The sequence below is a fragment of the Coregonus lavaretus genome, assembly GCF_964263955.1.
Source record: "Coregonus lavaretus genome assembly, chromosome: 7".
Classification (NCBI taxonomy): Eukaryota; Metazoa; Chordata; class Actinopteri; order Salmoniformes; family Salmonidae; genus Coregonus; species Coregonus lavaretus.
Window position 1 is genome coordinate 5,176,886 of NC_139994.1, and position 13,892 is coordinate 5,190,777.

Genomic DNA, 13,892 nt, shown 5'->3' on the forward strand with positions numbered 1-13,892 from the left:
TGATGTTAAGCAGTACGTATTAGTGTCGGATCACGTGACGGAGTTACAGGTACTCAAGAAGTGTTCTCCCTGTGTCATTGTGTTTTTCCAGTCAGAGTTAGTATTTCGTATTGTTTGTTGTCAGCCTGTTTTTTGGAGACTTATGTGCTCCTCATTTGTTTTCGTGTATAGTCCGTTGTTTTGGATCCTGGCTTTAGGACCACCAGTAAAGATCCTTGTTTCACCATCTCTGCCTACTGTCTAACTTGCACTGCACCTGGGTCACACCTCACACCAACCCTTACACCTTATTGTTAATGTTCAGGAGTTTAAGAAATATGTAATTGATTTAGAAATCAAACCTGATGTGATATGTGTTCAAGAAACTTGGCTTAGACCATGTCTTGATTTTATTACTATTGCTGGTTATCGTTCAATCAGATCTGATAGATCAATTGGACAGGATGGTAGTTGTGCTACGTTCATAAGGGAAGGTCTTGTATTTCGTAATTTATATGTCCCATCTGAATATGAATGTGTGATTTACATTTACGTCATTTAGCAGACGCTCTTATCCAGAGCGACTTACAAATTGGTGCATTCACCTTATAGCCAGTGGGATAACCACCATACAATATGTTTTTTGTTTCTTTTTTTCTTTGGGGTGGGGGTAGAAGGATTACTTTATACTATTCCAGGTATTCCTTAGAGGTAGGGTTTCAAGTGTCTCCGGAAGGTGGTGAGTGACTCCGCTGTCCTGGCGTCGTGAGGGAGCTTGTTCCACCATTGGGGTGCCAGAGCAGCGAACAGTTTTGACTGGGCTGAGCGGGAACTGTGCTTCCGCAGAGGTAGGGGGGCCAGCAGGCCAGAGGTGGATGAGCGCAATGCCCTCGTTTGGGTGTAGGGACTGATCAGAGCCTGCTAACTTGATACAGTATTCTTCCGTGAAAACCGTCCAGGGCACCTAGTCATATGACGCCACAGCCAACTAGCATGCCGGACTCCAACAACACGGTTTAGCACCAATACTCGGCCACAACAAACCACCAGTGTGTCAACACGCCAGGCAGATCATTCGTGTCCGTGTCTAACGTTGTGGGTTAGTCCCGACAGCTTGAGCGAGTCCGTCGTCAACTGATGGTGGAAATCTACAGTGCAGGTAGTAATATTAAGTTACTAAATGTTTACAATCCTTGTTGTCAACTATTTGTAGTGATATTTGATGAAGTATCAGGAGAATTGGGCTCTAGAGAGATATGGTGCGGTGAATTTAATGCACATGATAGTTTATGGGGAAGCACACATATTGATGCTAATGGTACTATTGTGGAAGATATGGTGGAAACGAGCATTAGTATGTCTTAAAAATGGATGTGGTACACGAGTGGATGTTGTTAGAGGGGTTACATCCTGCCTGGACCTCACACTGGCTTCTAACACTATTGCATCTATGTGTGAATTATAATGTAATGAATGATTCTACTGTTGGAAGTGATCATTTCCCGATTTCGTGTACCATGTACTTTGATGTGACTATTCCAAATAGGGTACCATTCAGTAGTTCTGCTCTACAATAGGCAGGGGTACTGAGCTGGGGGATGTATGGTCTATGTTGAAGAAGCTGACTGCAAGAAGCAAGTCCACTCGAATTCCAGTTTTTATTGTGGTTCAAAAAATGTCCGTAACTGGAAAAAGAAAAAGCTGACTTGTTGGGAAAGACATTTGCTAGGGTACATAGGGGGGGTTGGATGAAGTATATAAGCAACGCAGGTGTGAGATTTTAAATGCTCATGTTAATGTGTATAAAAAAAGGGATACTGTTGACTCTTCTTTGGGTGCTGTTTTTACCATACATGAGATGCATTCAGCCTTAATAGGCTGTGGATATACAGCCCCAGGTCATGATCAGTTGTGCTATGTAATGTTTAAGCATCTACCTGATGAGGTCATACATGTTCTCCCGGGATTATTTAATACGATTTGGAGTGAGGGGGTTATACCTTCTGGTTGGAAACGTGCAGTAATATTACCTTTTGTAAAGCCTGATAAGGACCCTTAATGCCTCCTGTAGCTCAGTTGGTAGAGCATGGCGCTTGCAACGCCAGGGTTGTGGGTTCGATTCCCACGGGAGGCCAGTATGAAAAATGTATGCACTCACTAACTGTAAGTCGCTCTGGATAAGAGCGTCTGCTAAATGACTAAAATGTTTTTTTTAAATGTGCTGATAGTTATAGACCAATAGCACTGCCCTCTAACTGATGGAAAAGATGATAGTCAACAGGTTGTCATATTTCCTGGAACCATAGAGGTCTATTGAGTCAATGTCAAAGTGGATTCCGTAAAGGTAGATCTACTTTGGATGCATTAGTAAAGATGAGCAATGAAGTTGAGAGAACTTTGGTCATGAAATTATTAATGGCTACTGTCTTTTTTTTTTTTTTTTTTTTTTTACATTGAAAAGGCAAACGTCCAGTGGAGGCTGCTGATGGGAGGACGGCTCCTAATAATGACTGGAATGGAGCAAATGGAATGGCATCAAACCCATGGAAACCATGTATTTGATACCATTCCACTAATTCTGCTCCAGACATTACCACGAGCCCGTCCTGCCAACCTCCTGTGCTCACGACACTATGTGGAGATCAGGCCTACTGATTTAAGATGGAAAGACTTGGTGTTGGTGGGAGGTTATATAACTGGGCTTTGGCCTTCTTATTGAATCGCTCTTTTGGAGTTAAAATAGGATCAATTTTATCTGATACCTATGGAGTTGACAATGGTATTCCTCAAGGCAGTGCTAACAGTCCTATTTTGTTCAACATTATGATTAACAATGTGTTTTCGAATGTAGGTTAGGGGTATTGGGGCTTTCCTATATGCTGATGATGGAGCTATTTCGAAAGAGGGGAAGGAATGTCTCCATGTTGAAAGATGGTCCATTGACTAGGGGTTTTAAATTGTCAGTGGCGAAGTCTTGTATGTTCTTCTCGAAGAAAAAAAGTTGCTGATAATATACAGTTGTTTCTGTATGGACAGCCTATGGGGAGGGAAGTACAAATATTTGGGTCTATGGTTCAATGAGAGATGGAAAGATCATGTCATAAATGTTGAAACAAAGTGTAAGAAGGTGGTGAATCTAATGCGCTCGGACTCTGGTTATGAATGGGGTGCTGACAGACAATCGTTGATGGATATTTATTGAGCTCTGATGAGGACGACAATTGATTACGGGTGTATAGTTTATGGAACAGCGGCGAAGACTTGGCTTCAGAGGCTGGACAGAATCCAGTATATAGCTTTAAGGATACGCATTGGTGCATTTAAATCAACATCTGTATGTGCCTTACTAGTGGAGGCAGGTGAGATGCCTTTGGATATACGGCATAAAATACTGTCATTAGCTTATTGTGTTATGTTGAAAGGCTGTGAGGTTGACCATCCCACTGCTACTGTTCTAGATGACTGTTGGGAATATACTAGTAGACAAGGCAGTAAAACTGCAGTAAAAGTGCAGTAACTGCAGTCAACTGGTATTTTGGACGCAGTAATTGCAGAATAACTGCAGTGTACTGCAGTTGAACTGCAGTTATACTGCAAAATAACTGTAGTAAAAAAAACGGTGTTCTTTTGGATGCGGTATTTGCAACACTGCAGTTAGACTGCACTTTAACTGCAGTTATACTGCATTGTACTGCAGTCATATTGCACTTGGACTGCAATCTTCTTTCGTAAGGGGTGGTTTTGGTTGGAAAGCTTGTTGATGAGTGGTTTGAGGGAGTTGGATGTTGGCCCTTCTGTGGTGATAGGGGATGTTCCTCATTGGTTACTCCCAGACCCTGTTGTTGATCTAACCTTGGTAGAGAAAAGGAAAGATTGGTCAGAAGTCTGTGATATAGGATAACTGGTTGACAATTACATTGGTAGAAGTTTATATGCATTTTTACCACTTTTCAGAGTTGGATCCAAGGACCCAGATAGTGGGCGCACAGGAGCAGGCGTTTACGTTCTTGAATTTGATGTGCAGATATGTAGAAGACTAACAGATGAACTGTCAGTATACTCAGTTGAACTGTTGGCGATAGTAGTTGCCCTCCAGTGGGTGGAGGACGTACAACCTGTCATAATTATATATAGTATGCTCAGATTCTCTGTCTGTATTGAATAGTTTATCATCTGGCAAATCTAATAGGCATGACCTAATATTGGAGGTATTAATGTTATTATGGAGAACTGGGAGACTGGGTGTAGTAGTGAGATTCTGCTGGGTCCCAGCCCATTCGGGTGTGGAAGGGAATTAAATTGTATACCAGTTAGCCAAAAGAGCTTTAAAACAATATATAATTGATATTAATGTTCCACAGGGTAGAGGTGAGGCCAAATACAACATGTAAGATCAGAGCCATTTTGATAGATGTGTGGCAGAAGAGATGGTACTCTGAGCACAAGGGCCGGCATTTATATTCCCTCCAAAGAAAGGTCGGTGGACCAAGATTCAAAGTTCAATTTAGGAAGGAAGAGGTGGTGTTTGCCTCGATTGCGCCTAGGACATTGTACATTGAACTCGTCATTACATCTGGTTGGCAAGCATGTGAATGGTTTGTGTCTGGAGTGTATGATCGGTGAAACGGTGGAGCATGTGTTATATTGTTGTAAGTATGTTAAAGAGAGGGAAAGATTGAAGTGTTGGGTCTGGGTTGGGGGGGTTTGGAAGGGGTTTTGGGGATGGGGGAGTGGTTTGGGGATGGGGGAGGGTCTATTAGATGTTAGTAGGGCTCTTTATTTTCTCAGAAGTACTGAGTTAGGTAGGAGGATTTAGAAATGTTGGAAACTGTGATTGACCACACACTCCAGCACAGTAGGTGGCGGCATGCACGTTTAAGGTTTGTTTGCGCACCGCCATTATATCATAGAAGAAGAAGACCGACAGACAGACAGACAGACCAAGGGTCAGGATAAAGATGAGTCTGTGACAGTAAGAGTGAAGTTTTTGGAAAAAGTGGACCCTTGCCTTTTGGCTGATCAATTTCAGGGTGGGTGAAAACAGTGTTGGGCGCTGTGGAATCAGTGAGGGTAACCATTACATTTACATTTTAGTCATTTAGCAGACGCTCTTATCCAGAGCGACTTACAGGAGCAATTAGGGTTAAGTGCCTTGCTCAAGGGCACATTTACATCATTTAGCAGACGCTCTTATCCAGAGGGGGGGGGGGGGTTGGTAGACTGATTACTTTATCCTATCCCAGGTATTCCTTAAAGAGGTGGGGTTTCAAATGTCTCCGGAAGGTGGTGAGTGACTCCGCTGTCCTGGCGTCGTGAGGGAGCTTGTTCCACCATTGGGGTGCCAGAGCAGCGAACAGTTTTGACTGGGCTGAGCGGGAACTATGCTTCCGCAGAGGAAGGGGTGCCAGCAGGCCAGAGGTGGATGAACGCAATGCCCTCGTTTGGGTGTAGGGACTGATCAGAGCCCGAAGGTACAGAGGTGCCGTTCCCCTCACTGCTCCATAGGCAAGCACCATGGTCTTGTAGCGGATGCGAGCTTCAACTGGAAGCCAGTGGAGTGTGCGGAGGAGGGGGGTGACGTGAGAGAACTTGGGAAGGTTGAACACCAGACGGGCTGCGGCATTCTGGATGAGTTGTAGGGGTTTAATGGCACAGGCAGGGAGGCCAGCCAACAGCGAGTTGCAGTAGTCCAGACGGGAGATGACAAGTGCCTGGATTAGGACCTGTGCCGCTTCCTGTGTAAGGCAGGGTCGTACTCTCCGAATGTTGTAGAGCATAAACCTGCAGGAGCGGGTCACCGCCTTGATGTTGGCGGAGAACGACAGGGTGTTGTCCAGGGTCACGCCAAGGCTCTTCGCACTCTGGGAGGAGGACACAGCGGAGTTGTCAACCGTGATGGCGAGATCATGGAACGGGCAGTCCTTCCCCGGGAGGAAGAGCAGCTCCGTCTTGCCAGGGTTCAGCTTGAGGTGGTGATCCGTCATCCATACTGATATGTCTGCCAGACATGCAGAGATGCGATTCGCCACCTGGTTATCAGAAGGGGGAAAGTAGAAGATTAGTTGTGTATCGTCAGCGTAGCAATGATAGGAGAGGCCATGTGAGGATATGACAGAGCCAAGTGACTTGGTGTATAGGGAGAAAAGGAGAGGGCCTAGAACTGAGCCCTGGGGGACACCAGTGGTGAGAGCACGTGGTGCGGAGACAGCTTCTCGCCACGCCACTTGGTAGAAGCGACCGGTCAGGTAGGACGCAATCCAGGAGTGAGCCGCGCCGGAGATGCCCAGCTCGGAGAGGATGGAGAGGAGGATCTGATGGTTCACAGTATCAAAGGCAGCAGACAGGTCTAGAAGGACAAGAGCAGAGGAGAGAGAGTTAGCTTTAGCAGTGCGGAGAGCCTCCGTGACACAGAGAAGAGCAGTCTCAGTTGAATGACCAGTCCTGAAACCTGACTGGTTTGGATCAAGAAGGTCATTCTGAGAGAGATAGCAAGAGAGTTGGCTAAAGACGGCACGCTCAATAGTTTTGGAAAGAAAAGAAAGAAGGGATACTGGTCTGTAGTTGTTGACATCAGTGGGATCGAGTGTTGGTTTTTTGAGAAGGGGAGAAACTCTCGCTCTCTTGAAGACGGAAGGGACATGGCCAGCGGTCAAGGATGAGTTGATCAGCGAGGTGAGGTAGGGGAGAAGGACACCGGAGATGGTCTGGAGAAGAGAGGAGGGGATGGGGTCAAGCGGGCAGGTTGTTGGGCGGCCTGCAGTCACAAGTCGCAGGATTTTATCTGGAGAGAGAGGGGAGAAAGAAGTCAAAGCATAGGGTAGGGCAGTGTGAGTAGGACCAGCAGTGTCATTATAATAAATAATAATAATATGCCATTTAGCAGACGCTTTTATCCAAAGCGACTTACAGTCGTGCGTGCATACATTTTTGTGTATGGGTGGTCCCGGGGATCGAACCCACTACCTTGGCGTTACAAGCGCCGTGCTCTACCAGCTGAGCTACAGAGGACTTAACAAACGAGGATCGAATGTCGTCAACCTTCTTTTCAAAGTGGTTGACGAAGTCATCCACAGAGAGAGGGGGGGGATTCAGCAGGGAGGAAAATGTGGCAAAGAGCTTCCTAGGGTTAGAGGCAGATGCTTGGAATTTAGAGTGGTAAAAAGTGGCCTTAGCAGCAGAAACAGATGAAGAAAATGTAGAGAGGAGGGAGTGAAAAGATGCCAGGTCGGCAGGGAGTTTAGTTTTCTTCCATTTCCGCTCCGCTGCCCGGAGCTCTGTTCTGTGAGCTCGCAATGAGTCATCAAGCCACGGAGCTGGAGGGGAGGACCGAGCTGGCCGGGAGGATAGGGGACACAGAGAGTCAAAGGATGCAGAAAGGGAGGAGAGGAGGGTTGAGGAGGCAGAATCAGGAGATTGGAGGGAGAAGGATTGAGCAGAGGGAAGAGATGATAGGATGGAAGAGGAGAGAGTAGTGGGAGAGAGAGAGCGAAGGTTGCGGCGGCGCATTACCATCTGTGTAGGGGAAGAGTGAGTAGTGTGGGAGGAGAGCGAGAGAGAAAAGGAAACAAAGTAGTGGTCGGAGACATGGAGGGGAGTTGCAGTGAGATTAGTAGAAGAGCAGCATCTAGTAAAGATGAGGTCAAGCGTATTGCCTGCCTTGTGAGTAGGGGGGGACGGTGAGAGGGTGAGGTCAAAAGAGGAGAGGAGTGGAAAGAAGGAGGCAGAGAGAAATGAGTCAAATGTGGACATAGGGAGGTTGAAATCCCCCAAAACTGTGAGGGGTGAGCCATCCTCAGGAAATGAACTTATCAAGGCGTCAAGCTCATTGATGAACTCTCCAAGGGAACCTGGAGGACGATAGATGACAAGGATATTAAGCTTAAATGGGCTAGTGACTGTGACAGCATGGAATTCAAATGAGGAGATAGACAGATGGGTTAGGGGAAAAATTGAGAATGTCCACTTGGGAGAGATGAGGATTCCTGTGCCACCACCCCTCTGACCAGATGCTCTCGGGGTATGCGAGAACACATGGTCAAACGAGGAGAGAGCAGTAGGAGTAGCAGTGTTTTCAGTGGTAATCCATGTTTCCGTCAGCGCCAGGAAGTCGAGGGGCTGGAGATTAGCATAGGCTGGGATGAAGTCAGCTTTGTTGGCAGCAGAACGGCAGTTCCAGAGGCTGCCTGAGACCTGGAACTCCATGTGTGGGGTGCGTGCAGGGACCACCAGGTTAGAGAGGCAGCAGCCACGCGGTGTGGGGCGTTTGTGTAGCCTGTGCAGAGAGGAGAGAACAGGGATAGGCAGAGGCATAGTTGACAGGCTGTAGCAAATGGCTACAATAATGCAGAGGAGATCGGAATGAAATGAACTAAACATCTGGGAGAGTAGAGAGCAGGGCCTCCCTCACCAAAAACTTCTACCTCAGAAACTATAATTGTTTCACTGAACCACCCGAACAAAAACTCTACCAACTTCCACCTTTAGAAATCAGAATTGTTGTGAACCACAGCGGTTCAATGTTTAAAGGAATAGACTCAACCCACTTTATTCAGCTAGCTAACTATGACACCATAGCTAACTAGCATGCTAGCATCCAACCAGAAGTGGTCTTGTGATAATTGTTTGTGTTTCTGCTGGTCAGAGGGAGCAGGTGCTCCGTGTTAAACGAATGGGGGCAAGAGATGTGAATTGTTTTGCTCTCAAGAAAAGGGTGCCATTGAAAGGAGTGATTATTGGGGTAGCGGTAAATGTGAAAGCTGACCAACTGAAGGGGAAGGTTCCCGGTGTTTGTGATGCTCGTTGTTTGGTGTGACGAAGACAGGGTGGTGTGAGTGGAGTTTTGGAGTTTTGATGTTGAGTCTTTGCCCGACAAAGTCATGTTAGGATATATAAATTATCCTGTACGAGCTTTTGTGCCGAATACATTACGTTGTTACAGGTGTCAAGCTTATGGGCATGTGGCAGCAGTGTGTAGGAGGGAGGTTCATAGGTGTGAGAAGTGTGCAGAAGGGCATGAGACAAAGGAATGTGTAGCATTGGGGAAATTACTGGTATGTGCTAATTGTAGGGGTGCCCATGGGGGCTGGGGATCAGAAATGTCCCATGCAAGAGAGGCAGGTTGAGGTTTCCAGGGTTAGAGTAGTGCAGAAGTTGTCATATGCTGAGGCAGTGAAGAAAGTAGAGGAAGATGGGTCAAGGGGGAGGGATCCTGAGAGGAGTGGTGTGAGTAGTAGATCTGTACCAGTACAGAGGGATAAACCAGCAAGCGATATATGTTTCAGTAAGATTGGATTTTTGGCATTTATAGCAATGGTTATCAACTGTACTGCAGGGATGGAACGTAAGTCGCAGAAAATAGAGGTTAAGGTGGCGGCTGCAGAGAGGTATTTGGGTGTGCGAGACTTGACATCAGAAGAGTTACAGGGTGTGTTAAGTGGCGGTGTACCATCCTTTCAGGCTGATGGCCTGAAGTAGCACTAAATAGATTGAAATAGTGGAGTATGGTATTTAATAGGACGTCCGTCCGTCCGTACTCCACTATTCCCACCATAAGTCCTGTCCGTCTTCAGTGTTTGGTTGCTCGGCTGTGCTGTTTAGTCCACTGTTGTTGGAGGATAACAAAGCAGTCCTCCCTGACGCTGCCATCTTCCCTGCTGCTCTGTCTGTCTTCTGTCTCTTTCTTTCTGTCTCGCTGAACATACACACAAGATAATGTCCGTTTCCTGTGTGTAACAGAAATCCAGCAGCGGTAGAGGTCCCAGTGGTGCCCTCAGGAACAGTAGTCGTTCAGCTGCTGCCAGTGTAGCTAACGCCATGCCCCAATCAGGTACTGCAAGTTCAAGTTTTATTTGTCACATGCACGAGTACAGTGAAATGCTTAACGTGACGTGTGTGTAGCTAACGTCACACATGATGAATGGCCTTGAAGCCGTTATATATTTTACCATAGACCCTGCTCAACTGTGGCACGTACTTCTTTGATGACTTTCTCCAACCTCTCTGTGTGTCTGTCTGTCTGTGCGTGCGTGTGTCTGTGTGTCTGTCTGTGCGTGTGTGTGTCTGTGTCTGTCTGTCTGTCTGTGCGTGCGTGCGTGCGTGTGTCTGTGTGTCTGTCTGTGTCTGTGTGTCTGTCTGTCTGTCTGTGCGTGCGTCTGTGTGTGTGTGTGTCTGTCTGTGTGTCTGTCTGTCTGTGCGTGCGTGTGTCTGTGTGTGTGTAGCAGGTCAGACCAGTGAGGGGGTCCTGGCTAACTTCTTCAACAGTCTTCTGACCACGAAGGCCAGAGCATCGCCGCCAGGCAACAGCACACCAGGGACCGTATGCAACAGGGTTATATTGGGGATTCCCCTTGCCACTTTATTGTTAAGCCAATGGGTTTTTGGTTTTGTCTTGACTTTCACCTACTCAAGTGATGATGTAAATGTATAATTTATATCAATTTGTTTGTAAATGTTATTCGAACATCACACATAAGATGCAGTGTTTTTTGGTGAATATTTGTTGTGCATTTTGTTGTAGAGAATTCCAGCTAATACTAGCTAGCAACTTACTGTGTCTGGTGGGGGGTTTGTATATTTTGTACAGTGCGTGAGTGCAGAGTTGGATGGTGAGCCGTGCATTGCATGACGTGCAATTTTGCGCTGTTCCTATCAGGTACATTGTTAAAGATATTATATTGTAATTGTATTATTTTGGTAACTACATGTCCCAGTGAACAAGCACCAAACCAGCTTGCGTGAGTGCAGTTGGATGGTGAGCCGTGCATTGCATGACGTGCAATTTTGTGCTGTTCCTATCAGAATAAAGCTCCATGACTGGTGTTACAAGATGGAGTTCGTGTTGATGATTGATTGTACACAACCCAAGAAGAGTACTGTCACAGTGGTGCCGTGACCGTTCTTCTAGATCGGATCATCCTTCGCTGGATTTCCATCTCAGAACTTCGCCGTGGTTGCCGTTGAAGAATCAGATAAGACGTTGCTGGTGCAGTTTATGGCAATACCGCATTTCGCCACAAGAGGGCACTACTGCAACGTTTTACTATCGATATTGATGATTTCTCTGGTTGAGACTTTCTCTTCACGGATAAACGATAACTTTTGTGTTACTTGTTTATTTGCAATTCTAACGTATATCTGATATAAGTAGGGTGAGTTTTACCAGTGTACTAGATATAGGTTAGATTTTGACGTGAGGTACAAAAAAATATATATATTTTGCTATTTACATTTTTATTAGTGTGTGGATTTCCAATTGTTAAGATGGAAGGTGTTGGGAGAGGTAGGGGTTTCCTGACATTTAATCTGTCACCATCTGTTGGTAGGGGTTTTAGCCAAAATTCCAGTTGCTTCTACACCTATGCCTAAACATTTTCTTCATCTGTTTCTGCTGCTAAAGCCACCTTCTACCACTCTAAATTCCAAGCATCTGCCTCTAACCCTAGGAAGCTCTTTGCCACATTTTCCTCCCTCCTGAATCCTCCCCCCCCCCCCCCCCCCCCCTCCTCTCTCTCTGTGGATGACTTCGTCAACCACTTTGAAAAGAAGGTTGACGACATCCGATCCTCGTTTGTTAAGTCTAATGACACTGCTGGTCCTGCTCACACTGCCCTACCCTATGCTTTGACTTCTTTCTCCCCTCTCTCTCCAGATAAAATCCTGCGACTTGTGACTGCAGGCCGCCCAACAACCTGCCCGCTTGACCCCATCCCCTCCTCCCTTCTCCAGACCATCTCCGGTGACCTTCTCCCCTACCTCACCTCGCTGATCAACTCATCCTTGACCGCTGGCCATGTCCCTTCCGTCTTCAAGAGAGCGAGAGTTGCTCCCCTTCTCAAAAAACCAACACTCGACCCCACTGATGTCAACAACTACAGACCAGTATCCCTTCTTTCTTTTCTTTCCAAAACTATTGAGCGTGCCGTCTTTAGCCAACTCTCTTGCTATCTCTCTCAGAATGACCTTCTTGATCCAAACCAATCAGGTTTCAGGACTGGTCATTCAACTGAGACTGCTCTTCTCTGTGTCACGGAGACTCTCCGCACTGCTAAAGCTAACTCTCTCTCCTCTGCTCTTGTCCTTCTAGACCTGTCTGCTGCCTTTGATACTGTGAACCATCAGATCCTCCTCTCCACCCTCTCCGAGCTGGGCATTTCCGGCGCGGCTCACTCCTGGATTGCGTCCTACCTGACCGGTCGCTCCTACCAAGTGGCGTGGCGAGAAGCTGTCTCCGCACCACGTGCTCTCACCACTGGTGTCCCCCAGGGCTCAGTTCTAGGCCCTCTCCTTTTCTCCCTATACACCAAGTCACTTGGCTCTGTCATATCCTCACATGGCCTTTCATATCATTGCTACGCTGACGATACACAACTAATCTTTTCCTTTCCCCCTTCTGATAACCAGGTGGCAAATCGCATCTCTGCATGTCTGGCAGACATATCAGTATGGATGACGGATCACCACCTCAAGCTGAACTCTGGCAAGACGGAGCTGCTCTTCCTCCCGGGGAAGGACTGCCCGTTCCATGATCTCGCCATCACGGTTGACAACTCCGCTGTGTCCTCCTCCCAGAGTGCGAAGAGCCTAGGCGTGACCCTGGACAACACCCTGTCGTTCTCCGCCAACATCAAGGCGGTGACCCGATCCTGCAGGTTCATGCTCTACAACATTCGGAGAGTACGACCCTGCCTTACACAGGAAGCGGCACAGGTCCTAATCCAGGCACTTGTCATCTCCCGTCTGGACTACTGCAACTCGCTGTTGGCTGGCCTCCCTGCCTGTGCCATTAAACCCCTACAACACATCCAGAATGCCGCAGCCCGTCTGGTTTTCAACCTTCCCAAGTTCTCTCACGTCACCCCCCTCCTCCGCACACTCCACTGGCTTCCAGTTGAAGCTCGCATCCGCTACAAGACCATGGTGCTTGCCTATGGAGCAGTGAGGGGAACGGCACCTCTGTACCTTCAGGCTCTGATCAGTCCCTACACCCAAACGAGGGCATTGCGTTCATCCACCTCTGGCCTGCTGGCACCCCTTCCTCTGCGGAAGCATAGTTCCCGCTCAGCCCAGGCAAAACTGTTCGCTGCTCTGGCACCCCAATGGTGGAACAAGCTCCCTCACGACGCCAGGACAGCGGAGTCACTCACCACCTTCCGGAGACATTTGAAACCCCACCTCTTTAAGGAATACCTGGGATAGGATAAAGTAATCCTTCTAACCCCCCCCCCCCCCCAAATTGTAAAGTGGTTATCCCACTGGCTATAGGGTGAACGCACCAATTTGTGAGTCGCTCTGGCTAAGAGCGTCTGCTAAATGACGTTAATGTGCCCTTGAGCAAGGCACTTAACCCTAATTGCTCCTGTAAGTCGCTCTGGATAAGAGCGTCTGCTAAATGACTAAAATGTAAATGTAAATGTAAACTGGAGGGTTTTGGGAGTTTTGTTGATAGTTTACCCATGGAAACGCCCAAGGATGTGTATGAAAGAGTTTTGCCAAATGCAGGGAGTGGGGAGGTCTCCATGGATTTCATAGCAGACATAGTACAGCAGATTGGTCATTCCATTGGGGAGAACATTACCTCCTGTTTGGAGTCAAAGGCAATTGTTGGACATGTTGGTGACAATGTTATGGGAAATGCATGCAGCTCTAGGGGTATGGATGTGTCAGGCCTGAACCTGGTATTGAAGTCTGATATCAGGGAGCCGGTGTGCTTCAGGGGGATGGCTCTGAAAAGTGCACAGTGCATGAGTGGGAGGATATGGTCATGGTTTACATGCGTAAGAGGGGCGTATCTGTGATGGACCAAGCAGATTAGGTTATGGGTAGGCTTATGGGAAGGGCCCGTGATGTTGTTAAAGTGGGCATACGCAGCAATCCCTCCGTTTGATTTATCCAAAGGCCCGAGTCCCATCTTTGAC